An 18,254-nucleotide genomic window follows, 5' to 3' on the forward strand; every position below is an offset into this window, starting at 1 on the left:
AAAATTGCAGATAAAATAATATAGTGTTCATTGATGTTAAGTTGTCTTAATCATCATCATCATTAATCATTATCACATGGACTCTCTGTGTAAATATCTATACTTTATACACTCATGCATGTTGTTATATATTGGAATATGATTGATCTACTTAATTTAGGGCATCACAGTCGATTTTGGAATTTCCATTCCAATAAAGCTGCGAAAGGAGGTGATATATATGTCCTACTATTGGGTGGTTCAGATTTGCTTCCAATTTGTTTTAATTTCGCACACACACGTATTTATGTGTAGAGTAAATTCTGGGTGTAATTTTTTGTTGCACGTAAGAGACAGATCTTGAACTATAAAGAAAAATTTACTAACACTTGGGGACGTGACACTTGGAAAGCGTTGGGGTTTTGTGGGAGCACTCTAGCATTAGGGTGCGGTGAGTGTCTACATATACAGTGCTTTAACTTGTGAAAACCTCAAAGCATTTAGCCATTTTACTGTAATTTGGTTGGCTTGAGGAAATGTGATTTATGTATAACTATAAACCCCTTTTATCTTTAGAATTTGTTTCTTTCTTCTGTGAGAACTAACTACTCATGTAGCAGCTAGTATCAAGATTGCTTGCACGTTGGCCATACAATACAAGTCTAAACTCTTAAGTTCTCCAGAACTATTCGAATCTTAGGTGATTTTTGGCGCGTGATCTGTCAAAGATAGCGCAAAGTTTTCACACATGTGATGCATGCCCATTAGTGATTAGGTTGTTCGATGATTTGCGTAGATTCTGATCTATATATATTCTATTCGACCAAACCTAAACTCTATTTAAACACTTGGGTTTCTATGATTGTGAGACTCAGCTCTTAATTGTTACTCCAACTGATCATGTCCGGCTCAACTTATATATAACCATTAACGAACCCTTTCTTGTTCATTTCTATTAATTATTTATGTAATGCTTGAGGATATTACCCAGACAGATGAATAGATCATTCTTACTTATGAACTACAATCACTTGCTTAAATTTTGCTGTCCTCTTGCAGGTAATGGAAAAATGAACCGGGGACCAAAACGTCTCCCCCGAAATTAAGATATCAAAACCATGCAGTAGCACACTTTCAGATAGCTGAAAAGATTATCAGGATATTCGTCTGTTAGCCACAACCAAGCAAAGCTTGATCAATGGCTTGAATTTGCTTGATTCATGGCTTGAATTTAGCCATTAGTATGATTCTAGCATGTCTTGTAAGTATAAATGGAGCTCTTGTACATTGGAATATATACAATTAAAATACAATTTCATTCTTTGCCTTTCTCTCTAGAATTCTAACATGGTATCAGAGCTTAGGTTAGGACAGTGAGTTGTTATTTCTATGGTTATATGCATGTCTAAAATTTTTTTGTCACAAAGACGATAATAGTCTAAGGAGGTTAGGTTTTAAGTGGGATCATTTGTGACCTCTCTAGTTTCTTGATGCATATTAAATCATATCAGCATAGCACTTATTACCATCTTGGGTTACTGCTCTACGTCATCTAGGACCTCTTCCTTTGCCATTATAGTCCTCTGCCTTTGCCACACTTTCGCACGCGTCTGCACATGCCTTGCCTTGTTAACGTTGACCCTACTGTGTCAGTCGCTCCTTTGCCCCGTTGATAAGAGCTTGAAAATACATATTTTGTTAGTGATTCAATTGGATTATTTGTGGAATTATTTCATAAATACCTTTTATGGGATTACGGGTGTATTTTGAGTATTTTCAGGTTAAAAATGATATTTGAATGAAGAAGAATGATGTTGATGGAATTCAAGATGAGTAGGAACAAATGGTGCAAGAATTGGAGTTGAAACAAGAAAGTTGTGACGCGTTGAAGATACGACGTAAAACTTGGAAATCCTCAAGAAGAGCATGCTTCAATGTTTCGATCATAACTTGAGCTATAGAAACCGAAATTTGATGATTCTTGTGGCGTTGGAAAGCTTATTCAGAGAGATAAAAAGTTTGTGTTGATGACTTTGCCAAATTCTGAAGATTCTAGACTCATGGGACAGAAAGAATGATCACCATAGCGACAATTTCTTATCGCCGTAGCAATGGATCACGGGCATGTTTGGGTTATTGTATTCTCCTAGTCCAAATATGAATGGTTTAAGGCATTTAATTCTTTCCTAATTAACCTCCAAACCCTAGAACTATAAATAAGGGTCTTTAATTAGTATTTAAGAAGATTAGAGAAGGAGAAAGAGCGACTATTATTTTGGAGATCGGAATTCCTGCAGTTCTCGTTCGCCAATTGGAGAAGTTTTTCTATTTTTCTGCCTTGAACTCATGTTTGTTAATACAATGGTTGTTTTTATTATTGTAATTATAAACTAAATCACTTTTTTAGGGCTAAAGATGTAGCCCAATTTATGAATATGTATTGACGTTATTGTTGTTGATTTTAAATTGAGCATTAATTCTAAGTTTTATTATTGTGTATAATGCTTTCAATTCTTAAAGGCACGAGAGTTGAATGATTTTATGCATTGGGTTGAGATCGAGAGATGAAACCTGATTAGTCTAAGGTAATAAAACCATATATTGAGCAAACGCTAGAGATAGATTACCACGATCTGTGAGGTTTTGGTAAATTCCATAGAACTTAATGATCTCTTAGCTTCTAAATCTAACTTAGAGATATTTTGGGTTGTTGCTTAAGGATTAATTCGCTAATTGTTCGAGAGAAAGTGGAATATTAGGGAGTTTGGCCTTTAGAATAAGCTTAATTATGTTAGCAATAATTGTCAATGCATAGGATTAAATTGGTGTGAAATCTGTGCCCTAGGTTTAGTCATATTGATCTTTTTACCAAAGTATTAATAAAGTTTTGCTTTTGTTTAGTTTTTAATTTGTTTTATTTTTCATTAAATTCATTCTTAAAATTTTGTTTCATCAAATAGCAATAAAATAGACTAGTTTGGTACTTGGTCAGTAGTTCTCTTGGGATTCGACACTCGTTTATTCGAGTTTTATTACTTGTGCGATTTCGTACACTTGCGAATAGCTTGTCAAGTTTTTGGCGCCGTTGCCGGGGAATTATTTTTTTTACCACTATCAATACGAAATATTTAGTTGCTAATTTGAATTTTTTTATTTTTGCTTAGAAATTAATTTTTATTTTAGTTTGTTGTGTTTGTTTCTTTTATCTAGATTCTGGAGAGTCGTTCAAAAGGTGGTGGTGATCTTATTCCCTTAGATTATGAGATTGAGAAAACAGCTAAACAGTTGAGGAAAGAAAAGAGGCAAGCTAACTTAGAAAAATCAATGGCTAACACGGTAATTATTAATCCCAATGTGGAAAATCAGGAGAATGAGAATGAGGAAATCGTAGGAGGCAATGTAATTGGTGGAGCAGCAGTGGTTCAAAGAGCATTGAAGGACTAATCTAGTCCTACTATTAATGGGTGCTATTCTAGCATCAGGAGACCACCAGTTCAAGCAAATAATTTTGAGATCAAGCCAGCAATTATTCAGATGATTCAGCAATCGGTCCAATTTCTGGAGTTATGCGACACATTCCGACATAATGGAGTATCCGACGATGCAATTAGGCTAAGGCTTTTCCCATTCTCTCTTCGGGATAAAGCTAAGGCTTGGTTGATTTCTCTGCCATCTGGGAGCATCACGACATGGAGCAAGTTAGCTCAAGCATTCCTCACTAAATATTTTCCACCTACCAAATTTGCCAAGCTAAGAAGTGAGATTACCAGTTTCTACCAACAAGACTTGGAGTCATTATATGAAGCATGGAAAAAGTATAAGGATCTCTTACGGAGGTGCCCTCACCATGGTTTGCCAATCTGGTTGCAAGTGCAAATGTTCTACCGAGGGTTGCTGCCAACTATTCAAGCCATGATAGATGCTGCAAGTGGAAAAGCCTTGAACAATAAAACACTAGAGGAAGCATACAATCTGATTGAAGTGATGGCGAACAATAACTATATGAGGACTTCGGAGAGAACTTCAATAAGGAAATCAGTGAGAGTGCACGAAGTTGACGGTTACACCGCTTTGGCTACTCAACTTTCAAACACCCAGAAGCAATTAGGTAATGTTTTAAAGATAAATGCAATTGAATCCTCTTCTCTAACATGTGAACTCTGCGCAGGAAATCATTCATCTAAGGATTATCAAGAAGAGAATCTGTTTGCTTAGCCTAAACAAGCTAATTACATCAATAATTTCCAAAGGGGGCAAGGGAATCCATACTCCAACACATACAATTCGGCATGAAGGAAGCATCCGAACTTCTCATGCAGCAACAACAATGAGCAAAAACAACCTCCTGTTTTTCAAGCTCAAGAGCCAAAATCTAACTTGGAGAATGTGCTTACCAAGTTCATTTAAGAGACAAGCACGAGGTTTGAGAAGACTAAAATCCTTGCCCAAAATCAGTCAGCCTCTATTAGAAACCTTGAGACTCAAATTGGGCAAATCCATAACATATTAGCGGGAAGAGTTCAAGGCGTTTTTTCGAGCGATACAGAGAAGAATCCCAAGGAAAAGGGCATGCAATCACTTTGAGGGTGGGAGAGCCTTGGAAAATTCAGAGGACGAAAAACGGAAGCAAGAATAAGAGAAAGATCTGAAGGAAAGAAGAAGAACAATCGCTGCAGCGAGGAAAGTTGTCGTCGCAGCGAGTGTGAAAATATGGAGAATATCATCGGCATAAAGGACGATCGCTACGGCGATGAATATGGTGGCCGCGACAATCGTGAATCAGTGCTCAAAACGTTAGAAGTTCCAACTTATTTTCGCAGAGATGAATCTGGGGGCCGCAGCGAGCGTGAATCTGAGCAGAAAATTTCTTCAAGCCATGCAAACCTTCCATACCCACACCGTTTGAAGAATTAAAAGCTTGACAAGCAATTCGATAAGTTTATTGATATGTTTTGAAGTTTGCATATTAATATTCCTTTTTTTGATATGTTAGAACATGTGCTGAAATATGCGAAGTTTTTGAAGGAGATCCTCACACACAAGAAAAAATTTGAGGAATACGAGAAAGTCATGTTAACTGAGGAATGCAGTGCGCTGATTCAAAAGAAACTACCACTTAAACTACGAGATCCAGGGATTTTTACTATCCCTTGTATTATTGGTAGTTGTTATTTTGATAAGGTTTTATGTGATTTAGGGGCAAGTATAAATTTAATGTCGTTTTCTATTTACAGGAAACTTGGATTATGAGAAGTGAAGCCAACCACCGTGCCTCTCTAATTAGCTAATCGATCAATAACATATCCTAGGGGGTGGTAGAAGACATCTTGATTAAGGTAGACAAACTAATTTTCTCAGTTGATTTCATAGTGTCAGACATGGAGGAAGATAAGGAAATACCTTTAATTTTAGGACGACATTTTCTAACCACGGATAGGACATTGATAGATGTCCACCAAGAAAATTAATCTTAAGGGTAGAAGATGAGCAAGTAAAGTTTGATGTTTTTGACTCCATGAAGCGTCCATCTGAATTAGACACATGTTTTGAGATTAATGTCCTCGACAATATAGTGGAGCAGAATTTTGAAGAAAGCTACCCCATTTGCCCCCTTAGAGAATTGCTTGATGAATTATAGAGATCATGAGGATGAAGTTGATAGTGAAGAGATAAGAGAGTGTTTAAGGTACTTAAATGCTCTACCACCATTAGTTCGTCCTGAAGCTAAAACAATAAAAAAAGTTGGAGCCGTGGTATCTCATTCCACTTCACCAGTTAAGAAACCACCTACACTTGAGCTCAAGCAACTATCATCTCATTTAAGGTATGCATTCTTAAAAGAGGATACATTTTTTTCAGTCATTATTAATGCTTCTTTGAATGATGTAGAGGAAGAAAAGTTGCTGCGCATATTAAGGAAATACAAGAAGGCCATTAGATGGACAATTGCGAATATAAAGGGTATAAGTCCCTCAATTTGTGCACACAAGATCCTAATGGAGGAGAGCTATAAGCCTACCGTCCAACCACAAAGAAGATTAAACCCTTTAACGCAAGAAGTGGTTAAGAATGAGGTATTGAATCTCTTAGATGCAGGAATTATATATCCAATTTTGGATAATGCATGGGTAGGCCAATCCAAGTGGTGCCAAAGAATGGAGGAATGGCAGTGGTCCGTAACGATAACAACGAGTTGATTCCAACACGAACAGTCACGGGATAGAAAGTATGTATTGACTATCGCAAACTAAATTCCGTGACTCGTAAGGACCACTTTCCATTGCCATTCATCGATCAAATGTTAGACAGGTTAGCTGGTCATAAGTTCTATTGTTTCTAGACGAATATTCAGGCTATAATCAAATTTCTATAGGGCCAGAAGATCAAGAGAAAACGACTTTCACGTGCCCATATGGAACATTCACCTACCAAAGAATGCCGTTTGGCTTGTGCAACACTCCTGCAACTTTTCAACGTTGCATGATTTCATTTTTCTCTGATATAGTTGAGAAGTCCATTGAAGTTTTCATGGACGATTTTTCTGTTTTTAGTGATTCTTTTGATGATTGTTTGACTAACCTTTCTAATGTTTTGTAGAGATGTGTTGATACTAACCTGATGTTAAATTAGGAAAAATGTCATTTTATGGTACGAGATGGAATTGTGTTAGCTCATCAAATATCTACGAATGGAATTGAGGTGGATCGAGGAAAGATTGAAGTCATTGAGAAACTACCACCTTCGAATTCAGCGAAGGCTGTCAGAAGTTTCCGTGGACATGTAGGTTTTAATAGGAGATTCATACAAGACTTTTCTAAAATCTGTAAACCTCTTTGTGATTTATTAGCTAAGGATGTTCCTTTTAATTTTAGTCAAGAGTGTTTAGATGCATTTGAGTGTTTAAAAGCAAAATTAATCTTTGCTCCTATTATTGTTGCGCCTAATTGGGAACTACCTTTTGAACTCATGTGTGACGCAAGTGATTATGCTATAGGGGCTATTTTAGGACAGTGAAAAGGTAAAGTTTTGCATGTGATCTATTTTGTCAGAAAGAATTTAACGGGGACCACAATTAAATTATGCCACTACTAAAAAAGAATTTTTAGTAGTTGTATTCTCTATTGATAAATTTCATTCTTATTTGTTAGGTACCAAGGTTATTGTGTATACTGACTATGCTACATTGAAGTACTTCCTAGCAAAGCAGGATTCCAAGCCAAGATTATTGTGATGGGTATTGCTCCTACAAGATTTCGACTTGAAAATCAAGGATAAAAAAGAAATGAAAAATCAAGTAGCTGATCATCTATCCCGATTAGAGTCCAATGAAGAAGCTCGAGAGCAAGAGAAGCCAATCAACGAATACTTCCTAGATGAGCAATTATTCGCTATTCAAGAAGGGTCGTGGTTTGCAGATATTGCCAATTATTTGGCGTGGAAAGTTATGCCCCTTGGAATGAACTCCCAAAGACAGAATAAATTTTTTACAAATTTAAAATACTACTTTTGGGAGGACCCGTTTTTGTACAAGCATTGTGCCGATCAAATGATAAGAAGATATGTGCCAGAGGAAGAGATGACGAATATTCTTCGTCATTGTCATTCAATAGAAGTTGGTGGCCATTTTGGTTCAACAAAGACCATTGCTAAAGTTCTTTAATCAAGATTTTTCTGGCCCACTCTTTTTAAAGATGCTTTTAGTTTTGTTATGAGCTGTGATGAATGTCAATGGGTTGGGAACATATCTAGGAGAAATGCAATGTCTCTAAATAATATTCTAGAAATAGAATTGTTTGACGTAAGGGCATAGATTTTATGAGACTTTTTCTTTTCTCCTATTCTAATCGTTTTATTTTGGTTGGTGTAGATTATGTTTCAAAGTGGGTGGAAGCTGCAGCGTTGCCAACAAACGATGCTCGCGTGGTTTTCAAGTTCATAAAGAATAATAGTTTCTCAAGGTTTGGCACGCCAAGGGCCATTATTAGTGATGGTGGTTCTCACTTCTGCAATCGCCATTGTTAAGCAAGTATGGGGCTACACATCGTGTTGCTACTCCATATCACCCTCAAACCAGTGGCCAAGTAGAAGTGTTCAATAGGGAGCTGAAACGAATCTTGGAAAAGATGGTAAACACTTCTCTAAAGGATTGGACAACCAAACTTGATGATGCATTATGGGCGTATAGGATGACATTCAAAACACCCATAGGAATGTCGCTCTATAGGATGGTTTATGGAAAAACTTGTTACTGGCCAGTGGAGTTAGAACATAGGTCATATTGGGCAGTGAAGTTTTTGAACTTTGATCTATAAGCGACAGGAGCAAAACGATTACTACAACTCAATGAGATGGAAGAATTCTGAAATAATGCATATGAGAATGCCCGAATTTACAAAGAAAAGACTAAGCAATGGCACGACAAACATATCATGAACAAGGAATTCAAGGAGGGGGACAAAGTTCTGTTATTTAACTCAAGACTATGACTTTTCTCGAGAAAATTGCGCTCAAGATGGTCTGACCCGTTCATAGTTCATCGCGTGTTTTCGCATGAGGTGATAGAGGTCCACTACCTGATGAAGGGAACATTCAAAGTAAATGACCAAAGATTGAAACCTTATATTGAGAATGGAAATGAAGATGAGAGGGTTTCAATCTTTTTTCATAATCCTCATTGACGACAGAAAGGAGTCAAGCTTAAGACTTTAAACAAGTGCTCCTTGGGAGGCAACCCAAGATCTTATTTTCGTTTTAATTTTAGTTCGTAAATTTTTAATTTTTTTAATTATTTACAATTTTTTTTTAATTGATCAAAACTTATTTCTTTTACACTTAGATAATTGATTTTTTTTTTAGGTCCACAGTAGAACACATTCAGAGTGCCTAGCAACAACAAAACTATGTTTGTCACGACGACATGTACCATAGCTGCAGCGAGAGTGAATCTAAGGAATGCAACTAAGGAGAGGCATGCTCGTCATGGTGAAACTTTCCATAGCCGCAACGAGTGTCATAATTCAATGTATAGGCTAAGAAGCACACTTGCCACAGCGACAATTTATCATCGCTGCAACAAGCGTTACACTCGCGCACACATATGACGAGTAGCACGCTTACCACGATGACATAATCTGTTGCCGCTGTGAGCGCACATTTAAAACGTGAATTCACGTTTAATTGTGCGAATTCCCTATAGACTTTACTCTCTCTTCTCTTAAACGCCCATTATCTTTTCTTCTCCCTGCACATATCCAAACACCATTCCATTCATCATCCCTTCATCCCATCTTCAATTTCTCCTCAATTGCTCACTAACAAACTCCATTTCAACTCATATTTCGCATATTAAGGAAGCAATTCGGGATTCTCACAATTTCAAAGTTAGGGTTTCAAATTTTGGGGAATTTTGAATTTGGGCCAATCTTTGCAAATTCAAAGCAAGTCTGCAAACACATTGGTTCAAGTAAGTATTTATCACCCATATTGCACTATGATAGTTGAATGTTGAAGTTTGGTGGAATTCTTTGAATAAACTTGGAGCATTTGTTGGTAATTTGGGAGTTATGTTTTTGAAATTAGTTGTTGTAATTGTTAATTTGATTGATTGAGTGGAGAAATTGTGTGTGGATTTGGGAATTGTGGTGATTGAAATTGGGTGCAGTGATTGTAAACTTTGATTGATTGAATTATTTGAGTGGAAAGTTTTTGTGATGGCGCCCAAGAGAAAGCCAGGAGATAGGACAGAAAAAGGAAAAAGGAAGGCCTCCAATGATGTCTGATTTGTTAGTCAGGCTACCTAGGAGAGATATGAAAATTTTGCAAAGAAACCTGATGGGTTTATTGAAGAACAAATGCTGGTGTTTACAGAGAATGTTAGGGGGATCAATGATGTAATTCAAGCTTTGGGTTGGCAAACGTTTTGCAAAGAACCTCAGGCTCTTGCTGTTGCCTCTATAGTAAAAGAGTTTTATGCCAACGTTCCTGATAGCGTTGACGGAAGGACAATGGTAAGAGACAAGGAAGTGGTATTTATTGCAGCCGCTATTAATGAATTTTATGGGCTGCCGCAAGTTGAGATAGATGAGGATGCCTACACAACATACAAGCAGGAAGTAGATTATGACGTAATGATTAATTGTTTAACGGAAGGGAAAGCTACATGGTTTATTGCGGCTAGGGAACACATCCGTTTTAAAAGCAAGTTTTTGGACTCAATTTCGCACATTTGGTTATATTTTGTTTGCTCTAGATTTATGCCCTCAAAGCACATGAGCATGGTTAGCTAAGTTAGGGCGATTGTGATGTATGTTATCCACCAAAAGATGAGGATGAGTGTGGGCGAGATTATTTTTTATGAGATTCTCCATTCGACAAAGCGTAACAAGTCAGGTTTTTACTTCCCTCAATTGATCACCAAATTATGTAAGCAAGTTTACGTGCCTTTGAATTCTGAAGAAGTATTAATCCCACAAGGAGCATGTCTTACAAAGCAATTTCTACAAAATCTCACCAGGGGGGGCAAAGTGGAAGTATCCAAGACCAAAGCATCTTCATTGAAGAAGTCATCCAAGAGAGATCAATTGACAAAGATGAAGGAAGATATAGATAAGTTGGGAAAGCAACATATTCATCAAGAAGCCTAGATGACTTAGATGAGTGGGCAAATGCGGGTGCAATATGAGATGCAACGATTGCAACTTGCTCATGTTGGGATAGCAGCGGTAGAGTGAATGGACTAATTGTGTGTATCCATTGGATGAGGAGGATGGCGACGCTTCCAATGATGATTCTGAGGAGAGTATGGAGGAGTAGGTAGTGTGTCACTGCTAGAGACCTGGAGTTTTATGTTGTGTTTTTGTTTGTTATTTTCAGTGTAGTTTATTTCTTTTTCTGTACTTGCATTATGTTGATGTTTGTGCTCGTTATGTACTTGTAAACTGTTTAAATGGTTATATTAGTATTATTTCTGGTTTGTTGATGCTCTTTCTATCCATTTTTTTCTGCATAACAATGGTGACCAACAGGGTCCTTTTAGTTGTGATTTTTATAAAACAAATTTGGCAAATATCACACAACGAACTGGACAGCTTTATAACGTTAAGGAATGTGGTAACGCTTTTCTTTTCTTTTTCTTATTCTTAACATTAAGGACAATGTTGATTTTAAGGTCGGGGTAGGAATTTAATTTTGAGTAGAATTTTTTTTATGGATATGGATATAGATTTAGGGAGCATAATTTTTATTTTATTTTGTGAGTTTTTCTCTTGGATTAATTTATATATCTATGATAGGTACATGCTTTCAATAACATATAACAAATGGAGGACATTAATTTTTGCCTTTAATTATAGATGATTGTGAATGTTAATGACATATAGTTTGAGATCCTAGCAGTTTGTGGATTGAAAGTGGTTAAGTTTACTCACTTAGAGATGTTTTATGTGTGAAGTTTTCATGGATATTTTTGCGATCTCAACAAACTCTAGAACTCATTTAATAACCACTCGAGGTGAAGTCCTAGAGTTCACATCACTTAGGAAATGATTTATGCTGTTTTTGGACCGATTGAGCCTTTTAAGCCGACTCTTTTTATTATCATCACTAGTTAACCCTTTGAGCTCTTTTTAAACACAAATTAGCCTTGGTTTTCTTTCTTTGAACTTAATTTTTACCCAACCCTGATTATGACCCTAAAACACAATCCTACCCATTTTATCTTTAAGAGACTTCATTGTGATTCAACCTTATTACGAGTGTTGGTGAGGAAGTGTAGCTTTGCCACAACCCAGGTTTATGCAAAGAAATTGGTTGGGGGTTGTGGAGTGCTTGTAAGATCAGTGGGGTTGTGTGTGTGTTTTCTACTTTCTTCTTATTATTGTTGTTAGAAAAAAATGATTAAAAAAAGAAAAAGAAAAAATGATTTAAAAAAAAAAAAAAAAGAGAAAGAAAAGAAAAGAAAAGTGGGCTTTGAAAAGCATTGTGAAGATTTGAAATTATGCAAATGGGGTTATATTACTGTCGAAAAAAAAGAGTTTGATAAAGGTTGGGAAGTTACTAAGTGAAAAAGGGAAGTGTTTTTGTATAATAGTAATAAGAATGAATGAAGATTAAGTCTCATAATTTCATTTTTGTTGAATTCTCTTTCCGTTCTTTCATGAACTCATACCCTAGCCTAACGTTACAACCTTTACAAAGACCTATTGATCCAAGGTAGTGTGAATTTTTACATTAATGAAGAGTGGTTTGAAAAGTGAGTCTATGGAGTTTGATTCCATGATTCACCTATAAGTCATAACCCGAATATTGAGATCAAAATTTTGTTCATGAATGTTATGCATAAAACCATTCGGGTTTGTAGACTAATGGTTTGTGGTTGTATGGATGTTCTAGGGTCGATAATAAAAATGGAATTGACGTTTGCATTGTTTGTGAGCTTAGGCAATTTTTAATTATTCTTTTTTTTTTTTTTTTTTTTTTTTTGTATATGTGATTTTTGAGACAACTTTATGATTGATCCAAGAATTTTTGTTAGTTTTTGTTCTTTTTATGTTTATTTTTATATTTTAGGATTTAGGTTAAGTTTAGTATGGATGTTTGTAGGTATCATCGTTGGAAACCCTCACAAGACTACAACTCGTCCAACTAGGGTTGCCTAGGGGTTTAAAGGCTTGTTCCATACGCTAAATGCAATCGTGTCAATCTACGAATGTGATTTAGGATAATTTAGATATAGGTTTAATATTTTAATTTTTTGTTTTATTTTCAAGCTTAGAGACTTGTTTTATCGTTTAGTTTGCTAGGGACTAGCAAGAAGTTGGTTAGGGGTTGTGATACGAGCTTGAAAATACATATTTTGGTAGTGATTTAATTGGATTATTTGTAGAAAAATGTGTTTTTAATGTGAAATTTGAGTTAATTATTTCATAAATACCTTTTATGAGATCACGAGTGTATTTTGAGTATTTTCAGGTTAAAAATGATATTTGAATGAAGAAGAATGATGTCAATGGAATTCATGACGAGTAGGAACAAACAGTGCAAGAATTGGAGTTGAAACAAGAAAGTTGTGATGTGTTGAAAATATAACGTAAAACCTAGAAATCCTCAAGATGAGCATGCTTCAATGTTTCGATCATAACTTGAGCTGTAGAAATCGGAATTTGATGATTCTTATGGTGTTGGAAAGGTTATTCAGAGACCTACAAAGTTTTTGTTGAATAATTTTCCAAATTCTAAAGATCCCAGACTCGTGGGACAAAAAGAACAATCGCCGCATCGACTGTTTCTTATTATCACAGCGATGGATCACAGGCCTATTTGGGTTATTGTATTCTCCTAGTCCGAATCTGAATGGTTTAAGGCATTTAATTCTTTCCTAATTAACCTCCAAACCCTAGCACTATAAATAAGCGTCTTTAATTAGTTTTTAAGGAGATTAGAGAAGGAGAAAGAGCGGCTACTATTTTGGAGATCAGAATTCCTGCAGTTCTCGTTCGCCAATTGGATAAGTTTTTCTATTTTTCTGTCTTGAACTCATGTTTGTTAATACCATGGTTGTTTTTATTAGTGCAATTATGAACTAAATTTCTTTTCTAGGGCTAAAGATGTAGCCCAATTTATGAATATGTATTGACGTTATTGTTATTGATTTTAAATTGAGCATTAATTTTAAGTTTTATTATTGTGTGTAATACTTTCAATTCTTAAGGGCACGAGAGTTGAATGATTTTATGGGTTGGGTTGAGATCGAGAGATGAAACCTGATTAGTCTAAGGTAATAAAACCATAGATTGAGCGAACGCTAGAGATAGGTTACCGCGATTTGTGAGGCTCTGGTAAATTTCATAGAACTTAATGATCTCTTAGCTTCTAGATCCAACTTAGAAATATTTTGGGTTGTTGCTTAAGGATTAATTCGCTAATTGTTCGAGAGAAAGTTAGTAGAATATTAGGGAGTTTGGTGTTTAGAATAAGCTTAATTAGGTTAGCAATAATTGTCAATGCATAGGATTAAATTGGTGTGAAATCTGTGCCCTAGGTTTAGTCATATTGATCTTTTTACCAAAGTATTAATAAAGTTTTGCTTTTGTTTAGTTTTTAGTTTGTTTTATTTTTGATTAAATTCATTCTTAAAATTTTTTTCATCAAATAGCAATAAAGTAGACTAGTTTGGTACTTGGTAGGTAGTTCTCTTGGGATTCGACATTTGTTTACTCGAGCTTTACTACTTGTGCGATTTCGTATACTTGCGAATAGCCTGTCACCCGTCATCATTGACACAATAAAAACTTCTTGCCAAATTAGCAATGCCACTTCAGCAGCATCAAAATTCTTGTCTTCAAATGGACAAAATGGAGATCCAATGTCCAATTTATGGGATATTAGATGGCACAAATTCTTACACCTTATGGAGTCAAGGAATGCGATCTTTTCTAAAAGGACAAAAACTTTTGGCGTTATGTGACTGGCGATATTAAAACACCAATTAAAGGAGACACTGAAGAAGATGGCAAGTTTAGCCAGAGACTTGATGATTGGGATAGCAACAATCACCAGATTATTACATGGTTCTGGAATTCTTTTATTCCATCTATTCATCTCTAGTTTGGTCGCTCTGAAACTACAAAAGAAGTCTGGGATATGCTTGCCACTCGGTTTACTACCAAAGGACTCTCTCATCAATATCAACTCTGGCAGTCTCTACAACACATGAAGCAAGAGCCCACTCAATCTATCGCAGATTTCCATGCTTAGATGCAAATTATGTGGGATTAGCTAGCTCAATCTAATCCTAGTTGGACATGCACTATAGATGCCACTTAATATGAAAAGCATCGTGATTATATGTGTTTGATCCAATTTTTTATGGCTCTTACCCCAAAGTCTGAGTCTACTCGATCCATGCTCCTCCACCGTATGCCTTTGCCAACTTTGGACACAGCTCTCTCTGAACTTCAGTTTGATGAGACTCGGTTCACACCTAGGGTATAAAAAAAATCAGATACAGTCCTTGCCATTATTCCTGACAAGCAGTCTCATACTTGTCTGACCAAGCAGACTAATTCACTTGTTTGCAAATACCGTCACCAAAATGAACATCTCATTCTTTATTGTCCAAGCATTTAGTGCAATTACTGCAAAAAGAAAGGTCATACCAAGTCATGTTGTCCCCAGCTTGGAAAATTTAGATCTTCTTCACACGTTGATACCGCTACCACTAAGACATCCCCAGCTCCATCCCAGCCTACCCTTCATGATATAGAGTCTCTCCTTAAACAAGTTTTGTCTCATTCTTTTAGTTCTCACATTGCCTTGCCCACCATTTCAGGTACTATTTCGTGGCTTATTGATTCTGCTTATTGTAATCATATGATTCCTGATTCATCTATCATATATGATACATCTCTTAATTCAAATACACCTGTCATTCATATGCATGTTAGTCATATAGGAATCGTCTCTACTCCAACTATGTCTCTACTCGATACTTTTCTCATTCCAAAACTCACATATAATCTTGTATTTGTAGGTCAACTATGTGAACTCGGTCTTGATATTACCTTTTCTTCTCATGGTTGTTGTGTGCAAGATTCTCAAATGGGTCAGATTGTTGGGACAGGGCGTAAGATGGGACGATTGTTCAAGCTCACCTCCCTTCACTTTTCACCTTTTAAAGTATCTCCTTCCTAGTCAGTTGCGTCTACCTTATCCATTTCTCACTTATGGCATATTCATTTAGGTCATGTTTCTCTGACTAAAGTACGTTCACTTGTTTCCAGTGGTTGCCTTGGTTCTAATAAACTTGAAACACTTGATTGTGTATCATATTCTTTGTCTAAACAACTTGCTTTGCCTTTTAATATTAGTGACTTAGTTTCTTATGCTCCATTTGATTTAATTCACACTGATGTTTAGGGTCCCGCACCAACTCGTACTATGGGAGGTTCACAGTACTTTGTCATTTTTATAGATGATTTTTTCTCGTTTTACTTGGATTATCTCTTGAAAAACAGGTTTGAAATCTCTCAAACATATAAAAACTTTGTGACCATGGTACTTACACAAAATTCTAAGAAAATAAAAATGTTTCGTACTGATAATGTCATAAAGTATTGTGATTCTACCCTAGATGAATTTCTTCTTGCCAATGGAACCACCATTTAGTGATCTTGTCTTGGAACCTCACAACAGAATGGTCGTGTCGAATGCAAACATCGGCATATCTTGGATTCCGTTCGGGCCATGCTTCTATCATCTTCTTGTCCAGAATCATTTTGGAGAAAGGTCGCCCTCACCACCGTCTTTGTCATCAATCGCATGCCTTCTCCTATTATAGATAATCAAACTCCTTATAAGCGTCTTCTTGGCTGCTCTTCCAACTACGGTCTTTTAAAAATCTTTGGGTCTGCTTGTTTCGTTCTTTAACAGTCCCATGAGCAGTCCAAACTTGAACCATAGGCCTATTTGTGTTGTTTCTTGGGATATGGTATAGAACATAAAGGGTATCAATGTTAGGATCCCATCTCCCAATGCTTACATGTCTCCTGTCATGTAGTATTCTAGGAACATATAATTTTCTCTTCTTTGTCAAAATTTCGTAGCTCATCTTCTTCCCCTATTACTTACTCTTTTGCAAAATTATTTCCATCTAATGCAAGTACATCTTCTAAGCTTGACCATGTCATTCCTCCTACGCCTGATCCAGATGATTTTGCTTATTCTGAGGATTCGACACCTATGGCACACTCTTATCTCCTAGATGAGTCACATAATCTAGCTCTTCGTCGCTCTACTTGTGTAAGAGAACCTTCTTCTTGTCTTATTAATTTTCATTGTTTCTCAGCTATATTCTCCTTGCATGAGCCTTACACTTATTGTGAGGCTTACTCTAACCCTCTTTTGTAGCAAGCACTGGATGAAGAGATCAAAGCTCTAGAAAAGATGAGGACAAGGGAGTTGGTAGATCTTTCGCCAAATAAAACACTTGTGCATTACAAATGGGTCTACAAGATCAAAACTCTTTCAGATGGGTCTATGGAACGTTATGAAGCATGTCTAGTGGCCAGTGGTTTTACTCAAGAGGATGGAATCGATCATGAAGAGACATTTTCTCTTGTTGCACGTCTCACTTTAGTTCGAAGTTTATTGGCAATTGCTGCAGTTCGAAATCGTATTTATTTCAAATGGATGTCAAAAATGTTTTTCTCAATGGTGAGCTTAAGGAAAAATTCTATATGCAACCACCACCTGGTTATGATCATCCGCCTAACAAAGTGTATAGATTGCATCGGGCCTTATATGGGCTCAAACAATCGCCTCAGACCTGGTATGCAAAGTTTAGTGCAACTATAAACTCTTTCAGATTTTCTTCAAGTCCTTATGATTCTGTCTTATTTATTCGCAAGCTTGACCAAGGCCTTATTCTTCTTTTGCTCTATGTGGATGATATGATTATCACTAGCAACGATCTCTCAAGCATCACTAAGCTTAAAAGCTCCTTTAGCCAACACTTTGAGATGAAAGATTTTGGTTCCCTTACTTACTTTTTGGGACTCAAAGTCTCTTCCACTCTTGATGGTTATTTTCTTTCCCAAGCAAAGTATGCATCTGACTCGCTCTTTCGTGCTGGAATTACTGAAGTGAAGGTTGCCTCTACTCCACTGGAAACAAATGCTCATGTTACTCCCATGGATGGCACACCCCTTTCAGATCCAACCCTATACTAACAGTGAATGGGCAGTTTGGTTTATCTCATTGTCACTTGGCCTGACATCGCTTATGTTATTCATATTGTTAGCCAATTCATGTCTACTCCACACTCCACCCATTATACTGTTGTCCTGCGAATTTTGTGATACATCAAAGGTACTCTCTTTATCGGTCTCTTCTTTTCTGCTCACTCTTCACTACAATTGTGTGTTTATTATGATGCTGATTGGGCAGGGGATCCTATTGATTGACATTCCAACACTAGGCATTGTTTCTTCCTTGGTGACTCACTCATCTCTTGTCGAAGTAAGAAACAATCAGTAATAGCTCAATCTAGCACAAAAGCCAAATATTATGCCTTAGCGGATACCACTGCCGAACTACTTTGGCTCCGGTGGCTCCTAAAAGATATGGGTGTTGCTCATTCCTTTGCCATTCCTATTCATTGTGACAATCAAAGTGCCATACAGATCGCTCATAATGACATCTTCCATGAACGCACTAAACACATTGAGATTGATTGTCACTTCATTCGCCACCACATCACACACGACACTGTTGACTTG

The 18,254-nt window shown here is 36.5% G+C and overlaps 1 non-coding gene across 1 annotated transcript; it reads right to left on the minus strand.

Annotated features, from left to right (window-relative positions):
* Window positions 1-3,726: 3,726 nt before the first annotated feature.
* Window positions 3,727-3,833, minus strand: LOC116106932. The gene has a single exon (XR_004124370.1). It is a non-coding gene; the product is annotated as a small nucleolar RNA R71 (small nucleolar RNA).
* Between the last annotated feature and the right edge of the window lie 14,421 nt (window positions 3,834-18,254).

This window comes from Pistacia vera, unplaced genomic scaffold, assembly GCF_008641045.1.
Source record: "Pistacia vera cultivar Batoury unplaced genomic scaffold, PisVer_v2 Contig524, whole genome shotgun sequence".
In the NCBI taxonomy this organism is placed as follows: Eukaryota; Viridiplantae; Streptophyta; class Magnoliopsida; order Sapindales; family Anacardiaceae; genus Pistacia; species Pistacia vera.